This window comes from Biomphalaria glabrata, chromosome 5, assembly GCF_947242115.1.
Source record: "Biomphalaria glabrata chromosome 5, xgBioGlab47.1, whole genome shotgun sequence".
Lineage (NCBI taxonomy): Eukaryota > Metazoa > Mollusca > Gastropoda > Planorbidae > Biomphalaria > Biomphalaria glabrata.
The window spans coordinates 16,180,338-16,186,375 of NC_074715.1; positions in this window are offsets into that span (position 1 = coordinate 16,180,338).

The following is a 6,038-nucleotide window of genomic DNA, read 5'->3' on the forward strand; positions in this document are numbered from 1 at the left end:
TAAGAACACTGGAATAAATGGGTCTTAGAGAGGAGATAAGTGCCACCAGTGATGATATGCTATGACAAAGGTATCTACATAAACATATAGGCAAATCTACATATACATATCGGCAAATCTACATAAACATATTGCATATCTACATAAACATATCGACAAATCTACATAAACATATCAGCATATCTACATAAACATATCGGCATATCTACATAAACATACCGACAAATCTACATAAACATATCGGCATGTCTACATAAACATATCGACATGTCTACATAAACATATCGGCATATCTACATAAACATATCGGCATATCTACATAAACATATCGGCATGTCTACATAAACATATCGGCATATCTACATAAACATATCGGCATGTCTACATAAACATATCGGCATATCTACATAAACATATCGACAAATCTACATAAACATATCGGCATGTCTACATAAATATATCGGCATATCTACATAAACATATCGGCATATCTACATAAACATATCGGCATATCTACATAAGCATATCGGCATGTCTACATAAACATATCGGCATATCTACATAAACATATCGGCATATCTACATAAACATGTCGGCATGTCTACATAAACATATCGGCATGTCTACATAAACATGTCGGCATGTCTACATAAACATATCAGCATATCTACATAAACATATCGGCATATCTACATAAACATATCGGCATGTCTACATAAACATATCGGCATATCTACATAAACATATCGGCATATCTACATAAGCATATCGGCATGTCTACATAAACATATCGACATGTCTACATAAACATATCGGTATATCTACATAAACATATCGGCATATCTACAAAAACATATCGGCATGTCTACATAAACATATCGGCATATCTACATAAACATATCGGCATATCTACATAAACATATCGGCATATCTACATAAGCATATCGGCATGTCTACATAAACATATCGACATGTCTACATAAACATATCGACATGTCTACATAAACATATCGGTATATCTACATAAACATATCGGCATATCTACATAAACATATCGGCATGTCTACATAAACATATCGGCATATCTACATAAACATATCGGCATATCTACATAAACATATCGGCATATCTACATAAGCATATCGGCATATCTACATAAACATATCGGCATGTCTACATAAACATATCGGCATATCTACATAAACATATCGGCATATCTACATAAACATGTCGGCATGTCTACATAAACATATCGGCATGTCTACATAAACATATCGGCATGTTTACATAAACATGTCGGCATGTCTACATAAACATATCAGCATATCTACATAAACATATCGGCATATCTACATAAACATATCGGCATGTCTACATAAACATATCGGCATATCTACATAAACATATCGGCTTATCTACATAAACATATCGGCATATCTACATAAACATATCGGCATGTCTACATAAACATATCGGCATGTCTACATAAACATGTCGGCATGTCTACATAAACATATCGGCATGTCTACATAAACATATCGGCATGTCTACATAAACATATCGGCATGTCTACATAAACATGTCGGCATGTCTACATAAACATATCGGCATGTCTACATAAACATAAACAGATGTAGAAAAACATGTCCACCTACACAGATATCTGAGTACAAACACGAATACACATCTACTTACAAGCATCTACATAGACGATCACATATTTACAGGTTCGAATCTACATATAAACATACCGTACAATCACTCACATCTAACTAGGCCTAGAGACACACGCATTTACATACAAACATACACATCTGCATACAAAGACACATCTACAAACACAAACATCTACGTACAAATCAACAATCTACTTACTATTACAAAAACACATACGTCTACATACAAACATATACGTGTACATACAAACATATACATCTACATACAAACATATACATCTACATACAAACATATACATCTACATACAAATCAACACATCTACAGATAAACATACACATCTACATACAAACACACACATCTACGTACAAACACATACATCGACATACAAACATACACATCCACATAAAAATCTACACATTTACATACAAAACATACAAATTTATATGAAAACTATTACAAACACGCACATCTACATATAAACATCTACATACAAACATACACATCTACATACAAACATACACATCTACAATGGCTCAAAGAGATTAAAAAGAAAACCACCTACCATTACATCTAATGCCACTTCCAGTACTAGAGACTCCCACCAGTATGTCCTTATTCTCTCCACAGTACAGAGGGCCCCACCAGTATGTCCTTATTCTCTCCACAGTACAGAGGGCCCCACCAGTATGTCCTTATTCTCTCCACAGTACAGAGGGCCCCACCAGTATGTCCTTATTCTCTCCACAGTACAGAGGGCCCCACCAGTATGTCCTTATTCTCTCCACAGTACAGAGGGCCCCACCAGTATGTCCTTATTCTCTCCACAGTACAGAGGGCCCCACCAGTATGTCCTTATTCTCTCCACAGTACAGAGGGCCCCACCAGTATGTCCTTATTCTCTCCACAGTACAGAGGGCCCCACCAGTATGTCCTTATTCTCTCCACAGTACAGAGGGCCCCACCAGTATGTCCTTATTCTCTCCACAGTACAGAGGGCCCCACCAGTATGTCCTTATTCTCTCCACAGTACAGAGGGCCCCACAGTCCTTATTCTCTCCACAGTACAGAGGGCCCCACCAGTATGTCCTTATTCTCACCACAGTACAGAGGGCCCCACCAGTATGTCCTTATTCTCTCCACAGTACAGAGGGCCCCACCAGTATGTCCTTATTCTCTCCACAGTACAGAGGGCCCCACCAGTATGTCCTTATTCTCTCCACAGTACAGAGGGCCCCACCAGTATGTCCTTATTCTCTCCACAGTAAAGAGGGCCCCACCAGTATGTCCTTATTCTCTCCACAGTACAGAGGGCCCCACCAGTATGTCCTTATTCTCTCCACAGTACAGAGGGCCCCACCAGTATGTCCTTATTCTCTCCACAGTACAGAGGGCCCCACCAGTATGTCCTTATTCTCTCCACAGTACAGAGGGCCCCACCAGTATGTCCTTATTCTCTCCACAGTACAGAGGGCCCCACCAGTACGCCTTATTCTCTCCACAGTACAGAGGGCCCCACCAGTATGTTCTTATTCTCTCCACAGTACAGAGGGCCCCACCAGTATGTCCTTATTCTCTCCACAGTACAGAGGGCCCCACCAGTATGTCCTTATTCTCTCCACAGTACAGAGGGCCCCACCAGTATGTCCTTATTCTCTCCACAGTACAGAGGGCCCCACCAGTATGTCCTTATTCTCTCCACAGTACAGAGGGCCCCACCAGTATGTCCTTATTCTCTCCACAGTACAGAGGGCCCCACCAGTATGTCCTTATTCTCTCCACAGTACAGAGGGCCCCACCAGTATGTCCTTATTCTCTCCACAGTACAGAGGGCCCCACCAGTATGTCCTTATTCTCTCCACAGTACAGAGGGCCCCACCAGTATGTCCTTATTCTCTCCACAGTACAGAGGGCCCCACCAGTATGTCCTTATTCTCTCCACAGTACAGAGGGCCCCACCAGTATGTCCTTATTCTCTCCACAGTACAGAGGGCCCCACCAGTATGTCCTTATTCTCTCCACAGTACAGAGGGCCCCACCAGTATGTCCTTATTCTCTCCACAGTACAGAGGGCCCCACCAGTATGTCCTTATTCTCTCCACAGTACTAGAGACCCCCACCAGTATGTCCTTATTCTCTCCACAGTACAGAGGGCCCCACCAGTATGTCCTTATTCTCTCCACAGTACAGAGGGCCCCACCAGTATGTCCTTATTCTCTCCACAGTACAGAGGGCCCCACCAGTATGTCCTTATTCTCTCCACAGTACAGAGGGCCCCACCAGTATGTCCTTATTCTCTCCACAGTACAGAGGGCCCCACAGTCCTTATTCTCTCCACAGTACAGAGGGCCCCACCAGTATGTCCTTATTCTCACCACAGTACAGAGGGCCCCACCAGTATGTCCTTATTCTCTCCACAGTACAGAGGGCCCCACCAGTATGTCCTTATTCTCTCCACAGTACAGAGGGCCCCACCAGTATGTCCTTATTCTCTCCACAGTACAGAGGGCCCCACCAGTATGTCCTTATTCTCTCCACAGTAAAGAGGGCCCCACCAGTATGTCCTTATTCTCTCCACAGTACAGAGGGCCCCACCAGTATGTCCTTATTCTCTCCACAGTACAGAGGGCCCCACCAGTATGTCCTTATTCTCTCCACAGTACAGAGGGCCCCACCAGTATGTCCTTATTCTCTCCACAGTACAGAGGGCCCCACCAGTATGTCCTTATTCTCTCCACAGTACAGAGGGCCCCACCAGTACGCCTTATTCTCTCCACAGTACAGAGGGCCCCACCAGTATGTTCTTATTCTCTCCACAGTACAGAGGGCCCCACCAGTATGTCCTTATTCTCTCCACAGTACAGAGGGCCCCACCAGTATGTCCTTATTCTCTCCACAGTACAGAGGGCCCCACCAGTATGTCCTTATTCTCTCCACAGTACAGAGGGCCCCACCAGTATGTCCTTATTCTCTCCACAGTACAGAGGGCCCCACCAGTATGTCCTTATTCTCTCCACAGTACAGAGGGCCCCACCAGTATGTCCTTATTCTCTCCACAGTACAGAGGGCCCCACCAGTATGTCCTTATTCTCTCCACAGTACAGAGGGCCCCACCAGTATGTCCTTATTCTCTCCACAGTACAGAGGGCCCCACCAGTATGTCCTTATTCTCTCCACAGTACAGAGGGCCCCACCAGTATGTCCTTATTCTCTCCACAGTACAGAGGGCCCCACCAGTATGTCCTTATTCTCTCCACAGTACAGAGGGCCCCACCAGTATGTCCTTATTCTCTCCACAGTACAGAGGGCCCCACCAGTATGTCCTTATTCTCTCCACAGTACAGAGGGCCACCATTGTCTCCAAAACAAGAACTCGGGCGTTTTTTTGGTGGACCTGAAACCATTAGACCGTTTGTTCAGGGTTCAAGTCTAAAGTCAAAATTCAAATATAAAGCAAAACTCTTCTATTCCAAAAGTAATATTCCAAATACCATTTGCTACTATTTCTTTTTATAGCTTGCAGCTCTTCGTGTGTGGACACGGTTGAACAGTTTTCCAAAAAGGCTCTAGTGTTTTTATTCTAGAAATATGAAATATGACAGTTTATGTGAATCTTTGATAACAAATAATACTTGCTTATTGGCCACACAGATAGATAGATAGATAGATAGATAGATAGATAAGTAGAAAGAAAGATAGATAGATAGATAGATAGATAGATATAGATAGATAGATAGATAGATAGATAGATAGATAGATAGATAGATAGATAGATAGATAGATAGATAGATAGATAGATAGATAGATAGATAGATAGATATCAGGTTCTTTTTACTTGGCTTAAGGAGTACTTAGAAGTACTATAACTATATAATGCAGGCAGAAATGTTATCATAGTGCATTGAGTCTTCATTTATCAATATCTACCCCAGTGTCACTGCAGTCCATACTGATCTATGGCTCTAGAACATCTTTCCATACTGATCTATGGCTCGGGCACATCTTTCCATACTGATCTATGGCTCGGGCACATCTTTTCATACTGATCTATGGCTCGGTCACATCTTTCCATACTGATCTATGGCTCAGGCACATCTTTCCATACTGATCTATGGCTCAGGCACATCTTTCCATACTGATCTTTGGCTCGGGCACATCTTTCCATACTGATCTATGGCTTTAACACATCTTTCCATACTGATCTATGGCTCAGGCACATCTTTCCATACTGATCTATGGCTCAGGCACATCTTTCCATACTGATCTATCTTGCTATTTACTTCTCCATGCCACCCTGCTCGTGGTCTGCATTTGGGACGCCTCCCTTTTTGTTTTTGCCGGTGAACAATCTTTGCTCCTCTATT